Source organism: Urocitellus parryii, chromosome 6, assembly GCF_045843805.1.
Source record: "Urocitellus parryii isolate mUroPar1 chromosome 6, mUroPar1.hap1, whole genome shotgun sequence".
NCBI classification, from domain to species: domain Eukaryota; kingdom Metazoa; phylum Chordata; class Mammalia; order Rodentia; family Sciuridae; genus Urocitellus; species Urocitellus parryii.
Window position 1 is genome coordinate 119556066 of NC_135536.1, and position 17696 is coordinate 119573761.

The window sequence follows — 17696 nt, forward strand, 5'->3', positions numbered from 1 at the left end:
TTCGCGTTATGCACTCTCCGAAGCAGATTAGACATATCTTGTTAGATTTTCGGTACTTGCAGCCTTCCACGCCTGGCACTCGGAGGGTCCGAATAGAGCTTTGCGCTGGGGGCTAAACCGTGCTCGCGTAGTCCCGTGTGCTTTTGTGAAGCACTTTCACTTGTACAGATTTTTGTGAGGCGGATTTCTAGGTCCTTAATCTGTGAACTGCGGTGATAAAGCAGGCGGAGGGAGGGGACTGAATCCGAGAAAGGAGGTTGTGTGGCCAAAAGCAGAGACGGAAGCGCAATCTAGAGAAGGGAGCTGCTTTGGGGAAGCAACCGGGCGGGGGCCGCCAGCCACATCCACACCCCTCACTACCGCCACGGAGCCCCAAACGCGCGAACAGGGCTGCGCCTGCGCGCCGGCCGAGCACCGAGCAGGGAGAGGCGAGGCAGCGGCTGGAGTCACGTGCTGCGACGGCCAGCCGCCCCGCCCCTTCAAGGCCTCCCCGCCCCGCCCCACCCCGCCCCTTTCTCGGCGGGACGCTCGGAGCCGCCCCGAACTGCGCAGGGCGGCCTGGGGTGAGTGTCCGCGAGGGGCGCGCGTCTCGCAGACCCGGGCGGGCCCCGGCGGGGGCTCGGGCCAGCTGGACGCGTTGCGGGGACCAAGGGGACAAAATGGCGGCGGGGTACACCCTTTCACCGCCTCCGCTCACCTGGGCGTGCTGGCGGAGCGGGCCGGGAGCGTTGCGGGGGGAGGGGAGCCGTGGCCTCTTGGGAGCGCCCTGGGGTCCGCTGAGGAGGCCTGGGGGCGGGTGGGCCGGGTCTGAGCCCGCTGGGCGGCTCCGGCCGGGGACCTGGGACTGAGCACCACGCGGGTGGAGGGCTGCGTGGGAGGCTGCCTCACGGGGGTCGCTGTGGTAGCGCGTGTCGAGCCTTCTGGAAAGCCCGAATTGCGAGGGGCCTGTGGAGGAGCATCCTTTCTCTGCCCTCCTTTGACAGATGATCGCTAACATCATCTCATTGTCAGCCGGGTTTACCTTGCTTTCCCTGCTCCGCTGGTCTTAGCTCTGCAGGGGTGCAGGCGGGAATGGTCTCTCCATCTTACAAATGCTTACATTAGGCCTGAAGAGTTTAACCAAGGCCTCGCACCTGGGAGTGGTAGGACCCAGCCTCCTGCCTCTGCCCTTTCCCCAAATCTTCATTTGCGCCTTCCTCCCCACCTGGATTTCCAGTCGCGCTTAGGAACCTGGGTAGACTAGGAACAGGCTCCTGTGAGCGAAGGAATTGTTAGAAAGCAGGCAGAAAATCACTCCTTCAAGCAGCACCTGCTGCTGTCAAGCGGCACCCGCTGAGGCTGGGCTCCGCCTGCCTGAAAGCAGTTTCCTGTTGCTAGTGGATTATCTTTCTCCTTTGTGCCAAGTTATTGTTGATGAAAATAGCTATTCATTATAGTCATCTTACTGGATAGATCTAATTCCTTATTTGTATTGTAATTTAGTTTACAAGTCGATTTCGTTCACATAAACAAAAATTTGAGGTCTCAGGATGGGATAGGTGCTGTGCACATTTTATGAATGGGGAAACTGGGGCTCAAAGAGATTATTACTTGCTCTAGATCACCTGGTAGTGAGAGCTGGCGTTAAGCTTTCTAAACTAAGGTTGATAATCTAACCAGTATCTCATTCTGGTGCTTTGTCTCTGAATTTTCTGTTCACAATGACTATTCCTCAAACTGTTGAGTGCAGATTGATTTATAACAAATATTGAAATAATTTGAAAACTATTATCTAAAGAATTAATATTTTTAAATAATTCAAGAGTTAAAAAATTTTTATTTTGGATCAAACCCTGGAACTCAGACATGCTAGACAAGGGTGATTCGGAAAGTTACCTTTGTGGGAGGAACTATGATATGGTGGCTTTGAAGGCAGACCGATCTTAGTTTCAATGCCAGTTGTACCACTCGACTTTTGGCAGATTAATTTTTCAGAGCCTTGGTTTTCTCATCTGTAAAATGGATAATGTCCACCTCATAAATTTGTTAATAGCAATAAACGAGTTCTCTGTAAAGTATTTAGAACTGCTTCTTGATAAGCCCTTAGTAAGTGCTTGCTCTTTGCCTTTTTCCCTATTCCCTTGAGCTGCCTTTTTAAAAATTGGAAAGTCCAAGATCAGGATGCCTGCAAATTACATGTTTGATGATAGCCTGCTTTTTGGTTCATAGATGACACCGTCTACCTGTCTCCCTTCTGCCTCTACAGGGGCATTTATTCCATTCTTGAGGGGACTACCCTCTTGACTTAATTACTTCCCAAACTTCTCACTTCCAGATACCATCACTGCGGGCTGTTGGGACATCGCAGGAGGATCACAAGTTCCAGGCTGGCCTCAGCAGCTTAATATGACTGTCTCAAAAAGTACTGGGAATATAGCTCAGTGATAAAGTGCCCCTAGGTTCATTCCCCAGTGCTGAAAAACAAACAGACCGATGACAACAAAATAAACTCATACCTTGGGAGCTAGAATTTCAACATATATGTTTTGAGGGGACATAAAGATTGAGACCATAGTAGTATTGTTAAACACTTGCCGGTTTGTTCAACAACCATGGGATCATAATCAGGGTTTCCCTACAAATGTGCTTATAAATAAGTAATTTTGATGATTGAGATCCCAGCGATAGTGTTTTAGACAGATTTTAAAAATGTATTTCCTTTGTGTTTCATAGATATTTAAGAAATACCAAAAGATTGATTAGATAGTAAGATTTTGTTTATGCCCCATTTAACTCAGCAATTTTTTAAAGATCAGTAAGATGAAGGGACTTAAAATTCTTTTTTCACTTTCATACCTGACAACAAGCCAACCTGGCTTTAAAGGCGAAGCAAAAATCCTTTGGGAATTACATGTGAACATTCTTTAAACACTTAACCTGGCGTAATTGGGAAGTTTAACAGACTTCTCTCCAGTGGTGCAATCTGATACCCATTGTGGAATTGCCATTTTTGAAATTTTAGATGTGAAAACTAAAGATGGCTTGTACAACAATAATTAAAATAAATAACAAAATTCTGTTTGGTGTTTTCTGCTGGATGGTAATATTGTTCATAGCCATTTTTGGTTTTCATTGGTTGATAATAGGTCTTGTGGAATATAAACAGTGAAAAGACTTAATAGTCCAGTAGTGGTGCCAGTCTTAAGAACGTATTAGAAAAAAATGTTCTCTATGACAAACACTAAAGTTATCTTGAAGTTTTGCTAAATAGTTGCTACATTTTAATGATTTTTTCCTAAGGCACAGTTTATTATATGTATTTTGAAAACATGAAAAAACAGTAGAATAATGAGCTGCTTTGGCTAATCTGTTTGAGCAGTTACTTGCCTGTGGACAATCTTGTCTTCTAAAATCTGCTTGCTGCCAAATTGTTTTAAAGTAAATCTCAGACTTCATATTTCACTTGTAAAGACTGCAATATGTTAGATCTGCTTTTGATTCAGAATAGGAAAAAGAGTTTTTGTATTTTCAATGGGGCATGCCACTTTAAAAAATTGTTTTTTTAGTTGTAAATGTTAGATGGACAGAATTTATTTATTTTTATATGGTGCTGAGGATCAAACCCAGTGCCTCACCCATGTCAGGCAAGTGTTCTACCACCAAGCTCTATCCCCAGCCCTGGAGCATGTTACTATTATGGGAGAAATTAAATACCTCTTGGTTGATATCAATGGCAGTATATATAGAAGTAATTGCAAACCTCATTAATAACAAGGAGTTATGAAATGTCCATATTACTCTTCAAAATATTCATTTTTACCCTAATAAGCAAAACATGGAAAAGCAAAAATTATTCATAGTTTTTGAGTATAATTGTTGAAGTACCAGACTCAGAAAGGCAAATAGGTTTTCTTAAGGGTCAGAAAAGTAAGTGATAGATTTTGTGAACATTGAAGGAGAACTCTGATTAAAGACCTTTTTTTTTTTTTTAAACTTTTTGTCAGGTATTATTGAAACAATTCATAGATATGCTGTTCTAGCTTCAGCTGGTGATGGGCCTCTATTTTTTAAAAGTAATGCTGCCGGTGATTTTCTTACTACTTTGGGTTTGCCATTTATGCCTTGTCCTTTTACAACCTGTGTACCCAAACTCAGATGAAGAGAGGTGTGCTTTTCCTGGCACTCAAGCCCATTTTCACATTTTTATCTCTAGGACTTTCAGTTATCTCCACAGACATTCTTTGTACTAAAAAGGGCAAGATAAGAACAGTGAGATTTTAGTTCATCCCTGGCAGTTCATCAGAAACCTTTTGCCCAGTGATTCTTAGTAATCATGTCTGCTCACTGATTTGTTTTAATTTTTTTTTCTGCTCCATTTCTCTGCTTGGCAATTGTTTTGCTTCAACCAAGTTTCTTAAATTTCATTTATTTGAGTACCACTGTCAGTATTTTGCCATATTTATATATATTTTTTATTAACTGATAGTGTTACAAACTTTAGGTCAATTTAAAGGAAAAAGCTATGTAAATAATAACATGAGTGATAATTATGGTAAATATGAAGAAAATAACTGAAATTTTGAATTAGGACATAGGTTTCTTTTCCTTCTTATTTTAAAAACAACTTTGTTGAGATATATTTCATGTACCATAAAGTCCACCTATGTACCCAAACTTAGATGAAGAGAGGTATCCCTTTTCTATATATATATATATATATATATATATATATATATATAAATTTTTTTTAGTTGTATGTGGACGCAATACCTTTATTTTATCTTTATATGGTGCTGAGGATCAAACCCAGTGCCTCACATGTGCTAGGCGAGTGCTCCACCGCTGAACCACAACCCCAGCCCTGACTTTAGTGGTTTTTTAATGTACTCACAGATTTGTATATCTGTTACCACAATAAATATTTTTTTTTAACTTAAAAAAATATTTATTTTTTAGTTGTAGTTGGTTGGACACATACCTTTATTTTTATGTGGTGCTGAGGATCGAACCCAGGGCCTTGCATGTGCTAGGCAGGCCCTCTACTGCTGAGCCACAACCTCAGCCCCTAATTTTATTTATTTACAGAGATATCTATCTATCTAATCTAATCTTATCTATCTATCTATCTATCTGTCTAATATTTGTAGTTGGACACAATAACTTTATTTAAATGTGGTGCTGAGGATCAAACCTAGCGTGTCACACAGGCTAGGTGAGCATTCTACCGCTGAGCCACAACCCCAGTCCCCCCACAGTAAATCTTAGAATATTTTCAACACTCCAATATGAAATCCCATAACCATTAGCATTTCTTCCCCCTTTCTGGTCCCTATCCTCCCCCATCTTATTTTCTGACCCAGCCCTAATCTGTTTTTTTTTTTTTTTTTTTTAGTGAGAGAGCAGAGGGAGGGAGGGAGGGAGGGAGGGAGAGAGAGAGAGAGAGAGAGAGAGAGAGAATTTTTAATATTTATTTTTTAGTTCTCGGCGGACACAACATCTTTGTTGGTATGTGGTGCTGAGGATCGAACCCGGGCCGCACGCATGCGAGGCGAGCGCACTACCACTTGAGCCACATCCCCAGCCCTCCTGTTTTTTGACTCTCTATATTTTATATATTTTATATATCTAATGGAATCTCATAATATGTGGTCTTTTATGTCTGGCCTTTTGTGTTTGGCATATTGTTTTCAAGGTTCATCCATACGGTAGTATATATCAGGAGTTCATTCCTTTTTATCACTGAATAGTATTCCATTGTGTGGGTATACCACATTTTATTTATCCATTCATCGGTTGATGGATACCTGATTGTTTCTGTTTTTGGGTATTATGAACAATGCTGGCATGAACATTCTTGTCCAAGTGTTTTTTTAAATTCTCTTTAGTTATACATGATAGTAGAATCTATTTTGACATAGACACATGGAGTATAACTTCCCATTCTCGTGGTTATCTCATACAAGTAATTGTCTGGACTTACGTTTTCATTTCTCATGAGTGTACATTTAGGAGTGCAGTTGTTGGATTTCATTGTAGCTTTGTGCATAACTTTGTGAGGAACTGTCAGAAGGTTTATTAAGTCAACTGTAGCATTTTATATTCTCACAGCAGTGTGTGAAGAGGATTCTAGTTTTTCTACATTCTCTCCAGCACTCGTTTTGTCTTTTTGACCATTGACTTATTGGTGAGTGTGTAGTTTCTTTTTCCAAGCATGATATCTGTGGTATTTGTTTTGTTGTGTGTATCAACAGTTGATTCCTATTGGTGAATAGCATTATGTGGATAAACTACAATTTGAAAATGTATGTTTCTGTTGATGGATATTTTGAGTTTCTAGTTTTTTTTTTTTTTTTCCTTTTTTGTGGTACTGGAAATTGAACCCATGGCCTCATGCAGGCTAGGCAAACACTCTGCCACTGAGCTCTGTCCCCATTTCTCTATTTTTTTGTTTTTGTTTTTGTTGTTAATTTTGATATAGGCTTTTGTTAAATTTCCTAGGTGGCCTTGAACTTGCAATCCTCCTACCTTAGCCTTCAAATAGCCAGGATTATAGGTGTGTACCACCACATGCAGCTTTGTTTTGTACTATTTTGAATGAAACTGCTGTGAATATTTATATATAGGTCTTTGTGTGAAAAATATGTTTTTATTTCTCTGGGCAAATACCTAAATTTCATTCATTTTTATAGATGAGAATACTGTTACTTAGAAGTTAGATGAAAATTTCGTTCGTTGATTCCAATGATGATCTCTTTCCAAAATAAATTTTTCCCCAACTTTTTTCTTTTTTTCTGGTACTGGGGATTGAACTCAGAGGCACTCAATCACTGAATATTTCCCCAACTTTTAGAGGGAAAGAATACACATAGAGTTGATTGGGAGTCCAGGTGAAGATCTCTGTCAGCTGGGATGTAAGAGTAGGCTTTATGGCTTCCGGTGGAGTGCTTGCCTTGCACTTGCAGGCTTGGCTTCAATTCCTTGTGCTACTTAAAAAAAAAAAAAGGCAGGTTTCATGAAGATTACTTTTGAGCTAGCTTTCAAGAGTTGGTAGACTTTGAATATATAGTGAGTGGAAAGAAAGTAATAAGGAGGGCAAAAATTCTATAGTAAGGGCTGTGTATGATCATTAGTAACTATTTAATTAATACCTGCTCAGTGCTAGGCATTGTTCTATGTTCTGGGGCTATAGTGGTAACAAAATCAGTAAGCATCATTGAGCTTACATTCTTGTAGGAGGAGACAGTACCATCAGTAAATATATAATGTAAGGGAAGATGGAAAATAGATGAGGTGTCAGTCCCCCCAGTTTTATTAAGGTATAAATGACAAAAGTTATATGTATCTATAGTACATTTTATAGGAATGTATATGGCTGTGAAATGATTAAATCAAGCTAATTAGCTTCAGTTACCACACAGACCTTTTTTTTTTTTTGTGGTGAGAACATTTAAGATCTAATCTCTTAGCAATTTAAAATTATACAATATATTATTAGTTACAATCTCCGTGCTGTACTACAGATTTCTAGAATTCATTGATCCTGTCTTAACTGAAACATGCCATTTAATCATTTAAATTTAACCATTTAACCAGCATCTCCCTATTTCTCCATCTCCTCCCCCAGTACCTAGTCACTACCATTCTACTTTCTGTGTCTATGAGTTTATTTATTTTTTTTAAAGATCTATATGTAAGTGAGATCATATACAGTGTTTATTTTTCTGTGTCTGGCTTATTTCACTGAATAATATCTTCCATATTCATCTGCATTGTTGGAAATAGTGATTTCCTTCATTTTATGGTTAAATAGTATTCCATGCATGTATTCATCCATTGATGATCTTATATCTTGGATTTGTGAATGATGCTGACACGAACATGGGATTTTTAGATTATCTCTTTGATTTCATTTCCTTTGGATATTGTTCTAGTCAGTTTTCTCACTGCTGTGACTAAAAAAACCTGACCAGAACAACTATAGGAGTTAATTGAGGGCTCATGGTTACAGAGGTTTCAGTCCACAGACAGCTGGCTCCATTCCTCAGGGCTCAAATGAGGTTGAATATCATGGTGGAAGAGTGTGGTAGAGGGAAGTGGCTCATATGACGATGAGGAAGCAGAGAGAGACTTTACTTGCCAGATATAAAATATATATCATATCCCAAAGGCATGGCCCCAGAGACCTACCTCTCCCAGCTGCACTCTACCTGCCTTCAGTTACCATTCAGCTAATCCCATCAGGAGATTAATTCACCAATTAGGTTAAGACTTTCATAACCCAATCACTTCTCTTCCAGACCTTCTTGCTCACATGTGAGCTTTTGGGGACATCTCACATCCAACCCATAACAGATATATACCCAGAAGTGGGATTGCTGGATGATATGGTCATTTTATTTTTAATGTTTTGAGGAACTTTGTACTGTTTTTCATAAAGGCTGTGCTAAATTACATTCCTACCAGTGGTGTACAAATTTGTTTTCTCCACATCCTTGCCATTATTTTTTATCTTTTTGATAATAGCCATTCTAACAGGTGTGGAGTGAGATGTCATTATGGTTTTAATTTGCATTTCCCTGATTATTAATGATATTGAGCATTTTTCATATACCTGTTGGCTACTTGAGTGTCTTCCTTTTGGCACCATCTATTCAGGTCCTTTGCCATCTTTTAATTTTTTTTGTAGTTTGTAGATGGACAGAATGCCTTTATTTGTTTATTTTTATGTGGTGCTGAAGATTGAACCCAGTGCCTCACACATGCTAGGCAAGTGCTCTGCCACTGAGCTATAGCACCAACCCTCCTTTGCCCATCTTTTAATTTGGTTATTTGCTTTCTTAATGTTGAGTTTTTGAGTTTCTTGTCTATTTTGGATATTAACCCTTATCAGAAGTATGGTTTGTAGATATTTTGTCATGCTCTGTAGGTCAGTTTTTTGCTCTGTTTTCTTTGCACGAGCTTTTTAGTTTTATTCAATCCTATTTGTCAACTTTTGTTATCTGTGCTTTTGGGGTCATACCCCCCCAAATTATTGTCAGGAAGCTTTTCTGTTATGCTTCTTTCCATAAATTTCATAGCTATGGGCCTCACATTTCAGTCTTTTGATCTATTTTGAGTAGATGTTTGTGTATAGTGACAGATAGATACTTGCATATTCCAGCACTATACATTAAAGAGACTCTTTTCTCCAGTGTTGATTCCTTTGTTGAAAATCTAGATATGTGAATTTATTCTGGGTTCTACTTTCTGTTTCATTGGGTTATGTCCGTTTTTATGCCAGTACCATGCTTTTTTGGTTACTTTGCATATTTATAGTATGTTTTGAAGTCATGCATTGTATGTGATGACTCTAGCTTTGTTTATTTTGCTGAGGATAGCTTTGGATGTTTGAAAATTTTTGTGGTTCCATACAACTCTTAGGAGTGCTTTTTCTAATTCTGTAAATAATATCCTTGATATTTTGATGGGAATTGCACCAAATCTATAAATCACTTTTGTTAGTCATAGGCATTTCAACAATTTTAATTCCTCCCATCCATGAATCTAGGATGTTTTTCCAGGTTTTTGTGTCCTGTTCAATTTCTTTCAATAATGTTTTGTAATGTTCACTGAAGAGATTAGTTACTTCCTTGGATAAATTCATTCCTAGGTACTTTTTTTTGGGTAGCTACTCTGATTGGGATTGCTTTTTTCATTTTTTTTCTCAGAAATTTTGTTATGATATATAAAATGCTGTTGATTTTTTTTTGGGGGGGGGCGAGTACTGGGGATTGAACTTAGGGGCACCCGACCACTGAGCCACATCCCCAGCCAGCCTTGTTTTCTATTTTATTTAGAGGCAGGGTCTCACTGAGTGCTTAGTGCTTCCCCATTGCTAAGGCTGGTCTTGAACTGTGATTCTTCTGTCTCAGCCTCCTAGCCGCTGAAATTATAGGTGTGTGCCACTGTGCCTGGCTTGATTTTTGTATTATGCAATTTTACTGTATTTAGTATTTCTAACATTGCTTTTTGGTTGAGTCTTTAGGTTTTTTTTATATGTAGGTTTTTCTAATATGTCTTCTACAAGCAGATAATTTGACTTATTCTTTTCTGTTTGGATATCCTTTATTTAAACCTTTCCTTATTTCTGACAGAGTTCCAATACTATGTTGAATAAGAGTGGTGAAAGTAGATATATTTGTCTTGTTCCTGATATTTGAAGAAATGATTTCAGTCATTCCCCCATTCAGTCTGATGTTGGCTATGGATTTTTCATATGTAGCCTTTATTGAGTGGTCTATATCTAATTTGTTGAGGATTTTTACATGGAACAATGTTGGATTTTATTGCATGTTTTTCTATATTTATTGAGACATTCATATGATTTTTGCCCCTCATTCTGTGGATATGAAACTATGTTTATTGCATTCAATCTTGCATCTCTGGGATAAATCCTACTTGATCTTGTGGTGTAATCTTTTTGATGTGTTATTGGATTCAGTTTGCTGGTGTTTTGTTGAGAATTTTTGCATTTATGTTTGTCAGGGAATTGGTCTGTAGTTTTCTATATTTGTTTTGTCCATGTTTGGTTTTGGTATCAGAAATTCTTATCTCATAGAATGATTGGAAGAATTCTCTCTCTGAAGTTTTTGGAGTAGTTTGAGAAGAATTTGTGGTAGTCTTCCTCAAAAGTTGGATAAAATTCAGCAGTGAAGCCCTCCAGTCGTGGGCTTTTCTTTGTTGGGATACTTTCAATTATCAATATAATTTTAGTTATTCATTATTGGTTCATTAGGTTTTCTGTGTCCTCATGGTTCAATTTTGGCGTGTTATATATATTCAGACGTTGATTTCACCACTTCTAGTTTTTCCAAGTTGTTAATAATAGTATCTAATGATCCTTTGTATTTTCTGTAGTATAGGTTGTAATACCATTCTGATTTTATTTATTTGAGCCTTTTTTCTTGGTTAGTCTGGCTGAAGGTTTGCCTATTTTTTTCATCTTTACAAAATATCAACACTATTTCATTGGTCTTTTACATTTTTTAAAAGTCTCTATTTTTTGCTCTGATGTTTGATATTTCCTGACTTTGACTAATTTTGGGTTTGGTTTGTTCTTCTAGTTCCTTGAGTTGCATTATTAGGTAGGAATTATTTGGAATCTTTCTTTTTTAATGAAGGTGTTGATTGCTATAATTTCTCTCTTAGTATTGCTTTTGCTATATCCCATGGATTTGGTATGTTATGTTTTCATTTTTATTCATTTCAAGAAAAATTTTAAATTTTTCTTTTGATTCTTCATTGACCCATTGGTTGTTCAAGAGCATAGTGTTTAATTTCCAAATATTTATATAATTTCTACAATACCTCTTGTTGATGTCTAGCTTTATTCCATTGTGGTTAGAGAACATGTGTGATGTGATTTGGATTTTAAACAATTTGTGAGGCTTGTTTTGTGGCTTAACATGTGGTGTGTACTATGTAGCTATAATCCAGGTGGACAGAGTCCCAAGATGGAACTGTACAGCAGGATCCTGGATGGGTGAGAGCACAACATGGTTTGGACTTGTCCTCTGGGGCAGTACAGTAATATAGGTAATCCAGAAGCTACTAGACAAGATTCAGGGTCTGTGAGGGCCATAGGCTTTTCTAGCAGTAGATGCTTTAAGGAATCCACTGAGGCCTCCTGCTTACCCATTCCCCACTCATTGTTGATTTCCATTTGTTGTATGTTTTAGAATCGGTAGTTTGATGCCTCCAATTTTATTCTTTTTTGTTTAAGATTCTTTGACTGTTTAGGGTCTTTTGTGGCTCCATACAGATTTTAGAATTTTTTTCCCCTTTTTTGTGACATTGAAATTTTGATAGGGATTACATTGAATCTGTAGACCATTTTGGGTAGTATGGATATTTTAACAATGTTAGTTTTTCTATTCCATAAACATGGGATATCTTTCCATATATTTGTTGTCTTCAATTTGTCTCATCAGTATTTTATGGTTTTTAGCATAGGGATCTTTTACTTCTTTGGTTAGATTTATTCGTGTTTTCATTGTTTTTTTTTCTTTTTTTTATTGGTTGTTCACAACATTACAAAGCTCTTGACATATCATATTTCATACATTAGATTGAAGTGGGTTATGAACTCCCAATTTTACCCCAAATGCAGATTGCAGAATCACGTCGGTTACACATCCACAATTTTACATAATGCCCAATTAGTAATTGTTGTATTCTGCTACCTTTCCTATCCCCTACTATACCCCCTCCCCTCCCCTCCCATCTTCTCTCTCTACCCCATCTACTGTAATTCATTTCTCTCCTTGTTTATTTTCCCATTCCCCTCACAACCTCTTATATGTAATTTTGTATAGCAATGAGGGTCTCCCTTCATTTCCATGCAATTTCCCTTTTCTCTCCCTTTCCCTCCCATCTCATGTCTCTGTTTAATGTTAGTCTTTTCTTCCTGCTCTTCCTCCCTGCTCTGTTCATAGTTGCTCTCATTATATCAAAGAAGACATTTGGTATTTGTTTTTTAGGGATTGACTAGCTTCACTAAGCATAATCTGCTCCAGTGCCATCCATTTCCCTGCAAATTCTATGATTTTGTCATTTTTTATTGCTGCATAGTACTCCATTGTGTATAGATGCCACATTTTTTTTATCCATTCATCTATTGAAGGGCATCTGGGTTGCTTCCACAGTCTAGCTATTGTGAATTGTGCTGCTATGAACATCGATGTGGCAGCATCCCTGTAGCATGCTCTTTTAAGGTCTTCAGGGAATAGTCTGAGAAGGGCAATAGCTGGGTCAAATGGTGGTTCCATTCCCAACTTTCCCAGGAATCTCCAAACTGCTTTCCAAATTGGCCGCACCAATTTGCAGTCCCACCAGCAATGTACAAGAGTACCCTTTTCTCCACATCCTCGCCAGCACTTGTTGTTGTTTGACTTCATAGTGGCTGCCAATCTTACTGGAGTGAGATGGTATCTTAGGGTGGTTTTGATTTGCATTTCTCTGACTGCTAGAGATGGTGAGCATTTTTTCATGTACTTGTTGATTAATTGTATATCCTCCTCTGAGAGGTGTCTGTTCAGGTCCTTGGCCCATTTGTTGATTGGGTTATTTGTTATCTTATTGTCTAATTTTTTGAGTTCTTTGTATACTCTGGATATTAGGGCTCTATCTGAAGTGTGAGGAGTAAAAATTTGTTCCCAGGATGTAGGCTCCCTATTTACCTCTCTTATTGTTTCTCTTGCTGAGAAAAAACTTTTTTAGTTTAAGTAAGTCCCATTTGTTGATTCTTGTTGTTAACTCTTGTGCTATGGGTGTCCTATTGAGGAATTTGGAGCCCGACCCCACAATATGTAGATTGGAGCCAACTTTTTCTTCTATCAGACGCAGAGTCTCTGATTTGATATCAAGCTCCATGATCCATTTTGAGTTAACTTTTGTGCATGGCGAGAGAAAGGGATTCAGTTTCATTTTGTTGCATATGGATTTCCAGTTTTCCCAGCACCGTTTGTTGAAGATGCTATCCTTCCTCCATTGCATGCTTTTAGCCCCTTTATCAAATATAAGATAGTTGTAACTTTGTGGATTAGTCTCTGTGTCCTCTATTCTATACCATTGATCCACCCACCTGTTTTGGTACCAGTACCATGCTGTTTTTGTCACTATTGCTCTGTAATATAGTTTGAAATCTGGTATCGGTATACCGCCTGATTCACACTTCCTGCTTAGAGTTGCTTTTGCTATTCTAGGTCTTTTATTTTTCCATATGAATTTCATGATTGCTTTATCTATTTCTACAAGAAATGCCGTTGGGATTTTGATTGTCATTGCATTAAACCTATAGAGAACTTTTGGTAATATCGCCATTTTGATAATATTAGTTCTGCCTATCCATGAACAGGGTATATTTTTCCATCTTCTAAGATCTTCTTCTACTTCTCTCTTTAGGGTTCTGTAGTTTTCATTGTATAAATCTTTCACCTCTTTTGTTAGGTTGATTCCCAAGTATTTTATTTTTTTTTTGAGGATATTGTGAATGGAATGTTTTTCCTCATTTCTGTTTCAGAAGTTTTGTCGCTGATATACAGGAATGCCTTTGATTTATGCGTGTTGATTTTATATCCTGCCACTTTTCTGAATTCATTTATTACTTCTAGTAGTTTCTTTGTAGACCCTTTTGGGTCTTCTAGGTATAGAATCATGTCATCTACAAATAGTGATAATTTAAGTTCTTCTTTTCTTATTTTTATGCCTTTAATTTCTTTCATCTAATTGCTCTGGCCAGTGTTTCGAGAACTATATTGAATAGAAGTGGTGATAGAGGGCATCCCTGTCTTGTTCCAGATTTTAGCGGGAATGCCTTTAACTTTTGTCCATTCAGAATGATGCTAGCCTGAGGCTTAGCATAGATAGCTTTTACAATGTCAAGGTAAGTTCCTGTTATCCCTAGTTTTTCTAATGTTTTGAACATAAAGGGATGCTGTACTTTGTCGAATGCTTTCTCTGCGTCTATCGAGATGATCATATGGTTCTTATCTTTAAGTCTATTGATGTAGTGAATAACATTTATTGATTTCCGTATATTGAACCATCCTTGCATCCCAGGGATGAATCCTACTTGATCATGGTGCACAATTTTTTTGATGTGTTTTTGTATTCGATTCGCCAGAATTTGATTGAGGATTTTTGCAGCTATATTCATTAGAGATATTGGTCTGTAGTTTTCTTTCTTTGAGGTGTCTTTGTCTGGTTTCGGAATCAGGGTGATGTTGGCCTCATAGAATGAATTTGGAAGAGCTCCCTCTTTTTCTATTTCCTGAAATAACTTGAAAAGTATTGGTATTAATTCTTCTTTGAAGGTTTTGTAAAACTCTGCTGTATACCCATCTGGTCCTGGGCTTTTCTTGGTTGGTAGTCTTTTGATGGCTTCTTCAATTTCATCCATTGATATTGGTCTGTTAAAATTGTGAGTATCCTCCTGACTCAGTCTGGGCAAATCATAAGAGTTAAGAAATTTATCGATGTCTTCACTATCTTCTATTTTATTGGAATATAGGTTTTCAAAATAATTTCTAATTGTCTTCTGTATTTCTGTAGCATCTGTTGTGATATTGCCTTTTTCATCCCGTATGTTAGTAATTTGAGTTCTCTCTCTTCTTCTCTTCGTTAGCATGGCTAAAGGTCTGTCGATCTTATTTATTTTTTCGAAGAACCAACTTTTAGTTTTGTTAATTTTTTCAATAGTTTCTTTTGTTTCAATTTCATTGATTTCCGCTCTGATTTTAATTATTTCTTGCCTTCTGCTACATTTGCTGTTGTTTTGCTCTTCCTTTTCTAGGGCTTTGAGATGAAGTGTGAGCTCATTTATTTGTTGGTTTTTTCTTTTTTTGAGGAATGACCACCAGGCGATGAATTTTCCTCTTAAAACTGCTTTCATTGTGTCCCATAGATTCCGATATGTTGTGTCTGTATTTTCATTTATCTCTAAGAATTTTTTGATTTCCTCCTTTATGTCTTCTGTAACCCATTGATCATTCAGTAGCATATTGTTCATTTTCCATGTGATGTAGGATTTTTCCTTCCTTCTTTTATCATTGATTTCCAGTTTCATTCCATTATGGTCAGATAAAATGCATGGTATTATCTCCACCCCTTTATATTTACTGAGGGTTTCCCTATGGCATAATATATGGTCTATTTTTGAGAAGGATCCATGTGCTGCTGAGAAAAAAGTATATCTATTTGATGATGGTTGATATATTCTATATATGTCAGTTAAGTCTAGGTTATTGATTGTGGTATTGAGTTCTATAGTTTCTTTATTCAACTTTTGTTTGGAGGATCTGTCCAATGGTGAGAGTGGTGTGTTGAAGTCACCCAGAATTATTGTGTTGTGGTCAATTTGATTCTTAAACTTGAGGAGAATTTGTTTTATGAATGTCGCAGCGCCATTATTTGGTGCATAAATATTGATAATTGTTATGTCTTGTTGGTGAATGGTTCCTTTTAACAGTATATAATGTCCTTCTTTATCCCTTTTGATTAACTTAGTCTTGAAGTCGATTTTATTCGATATGAGGATGGCCACCCCTGCTTGCTTACGAGGACCGTGTGCATGGTATATTTTTTCCCATCCTTTCACCTTCAGCCTGTGTATGTCTTTTCCAATCAGATGTGTCTCCTGGAGGCAGCATATTGTTGGATTTGTTTTTTAAATCCATGATACCAGCCTATGTCGTTTTATTGGAGAGTTTAAGCCATTAACATTCAGAGTTACTATTGATATATGGTTTGTACTTCCATCCATGTTTGATTATTTATCCTTTTTAAAAAAAATTTAGTTTGTTTCTCCATGATTATCTTTCCCCTCGCCCTCTGTCTTTACCGAGGCACTTCCCTCTGATGGTTTTGGTTATTGTTTTTCATTTCTTCCTCGTGTAGTGTTTTGCTCAAAATGCTTTGCAATGCTGGTTTTCTGGCTGCAAATTCTTTTAACTTTTGTTTATCCATGAAAGATTTTTATTTCGTTGTCATACCTGAAGCTTAATTTTGCTGGATACAGAATTCTTGGTTGGCATCCATTGTCTTTCAGTGTTTGAAATACATTGTTCCATGATCTTCTTGCTTTCAGTGTCTGTGATGAAAAATCTATTGTTAAACTTATTGGTTTACCCCTGAATGTAATCTGTCTCCTTTCTCTTGTAGCTTTTAATATTTTCTCTTTGTTCTGTGTAGTGGATATCTTCATAACAACGTGTCTTGGCGTTGGTCTAATGTGATTTTGTGTGCTCGGTGTCCTGTGTGCATCTTCAATTTGTATATCTGATTTCTTTTTTATTTCTGGAAAGTTTTCTGTAATTATTTCATTCAGCAGGTTTCTCATTCCCTTGGTTTGAATCTCTGTACCTTCTTCTATCCCGATGACTTGTAAGTTTGTTTTTTTTTATGTTATCCCATAACTCTTGGATGTTTTTCTCGTGATTTTTTACCAGCCTTTCTGAGTTGGCTAGACTCTTTTCAAGATGATATATTTTGTCTTCATTATCTGACATTCTGGCTTCTACTTGATCCACTCTGTTAGTGATACTCTCAATTGAGTTTTTAATTTGGTTTATCATTTCCTTCATTTCTAGAATTATTGTTTGATTATTTTTTATAATGTCTATCTCCTGATAAAGATGCTTAACTTCTTCTTTTATCTGTTTATGTAATTCATTCTCAATGTGTTCTTTCGCTGCTTGAAATTGCTGTCTCGTATCCTCTTTAAGGTTCCATTCCATCTGTCTAAGGTGTTCCATGAGTTCTTTATTTGACCATTTTTCTGATGACTCTAGGTCCTCCTGAATATTTAGGCTGTCCTGCATTGTTTGTACTACTTTTCTTCCTTGCTTTTTGAAGCTGCTCATGTTACTTCTTGTTCTGTTTGACTGCTGAGTTACTGTTTACTCCTATAAATTTATTTGATGCTGTAGCCGCAGGATTCAATGAAGTTATCTTCTCCGCCGCAGTCTGATGACGTCAGTTCTCTGCCACGGTGGTATCTCTTGCAAATGGTGACAGTTCGTTTCCCTTTGCTGGGTGACCAATGCAACGGGTGGGTCCTTACTGTCTCTCCCAAGCCCCGTTTCAAATCTGTGGCTGCTACCTATGAAGGCTCGGTTGGCATTACCTCCGTAGGATCAGAAAGGCTGACCAGTTGTTTCAGCCGGATGGATTAGTGCTGA

General features: G+C 37.8%; 1 protein-coding gene across 4 annotated transcripts in view; it reads left to right on the top strand.

Moving 5' to 3' along the window:
- Positions 1-507: 507 nt before the first annotated feature.
- Positions 508-17696, top strand: part of Scaper (S-phase cyclin A associated protein in the ER) — a 433811-nt gene continuing 416622 nt past the window's right edge. For 2 of the 4 annotated variants that reach the window (XM_077799448.1, XM_077799451.1), the window contains exon 1: positions 603-670. The gene's annotated coding sequence lies outside the window, so the exon portion shown is untranslated. Of the gene's footprint in view, positions 564-602; positions 671-17696 lie in introns of those variants that run through there. The other 2 variants (XM_077799449.1, XM_077799452.1) reach the window with 2 other exon arrangements.